The sequence below is a fragment of the Heterodontus francisci genome, unplaced genomic scaffold (genome assembly GCF_036365525.1).
Source record: "Heterodontus francisci isolate sHetFra1 unplaced genomic scaffold, sHetFra1.hap1 HAP1_SCAFFOLD_167, whole genome shotgun sequence".
NCBI classification, from domain to species: Eukaryota; Metazoa; Chordata; class Chondrichthyes; order Heterodontiformes; family Heterodontidae; genus Heterodontus; species Heterodontus francisci.
The window spans coordinates 762768-763372 of NW_027141337.1; the positions used below are offsets into that span (position 1 = coordinate 762768).

At 44.8% G+C, this 605-nt stretch overlaps 1 non-coding gene across 1 annotated transcript; it reads right to left on the minus strand.

The window, feature by feature from the left end:
- Positions 1-516: 516 nt before the first annotated feature.
- On the minus strand, positions 517-605 carry trnar-ucu (transfer RNA arginine (anticodon UCU)). Its single transcript is given in 2 exon segments — positions 517-552; positions 569-605. It is a non-coding gene; the product is annotated as a tRNA-Arg (tRNA).

Consider the following 605-nt stretch of genomic DNA (forward strand, 5'->3'; position numbering starts at 1 on the left):
GAACGGGAGCTGGGGTGTGTTTTATGCCGGAAATATCAGTTAATGATTTATGTTGTGCTCTCGTTATATTCCAATCTCTGAATTGAGCCTTTCCACCACACCAGGGTTATGGGGAGAGTTTTCATCGTTTCTTTACCAAACGTACAGACGATGTTATAAAGTTACTGATTTATCCAGATGGCGGATTCTCCCCTCACAGTGAAAAGTAACATCACACCTTCACATCTGCCCATTGTTTTATAATTGAATAATTAGTCAAATGGAATTATTTGTGATGTTATTTGCCCCGAGACGGTGTTTCCTGCAGTGAAACTGATCAGTTTCAGCTCAGTCATTCAGGGACCTGGAATTCCTGCAGTTTGAGCCCGCTGTCACCCCAGCCCACTTCTGATTGGTCACCCTCTTCTCATAAAGTCAGTGACAGCACATGAGGAGGCCATTCGGCCCATTAAATCCATGTCGGGTTTCCAATCTGTTCAGTCCCCGACTCAATCCCCAAATCCCTGCAGGTCAAAATGACCAAGGCAGGACTCGAACCTGCAATCTTCTGATAACATCATAGAATATACAGAAGTCAGACACCTTATCCATTGGGCCACACAGCC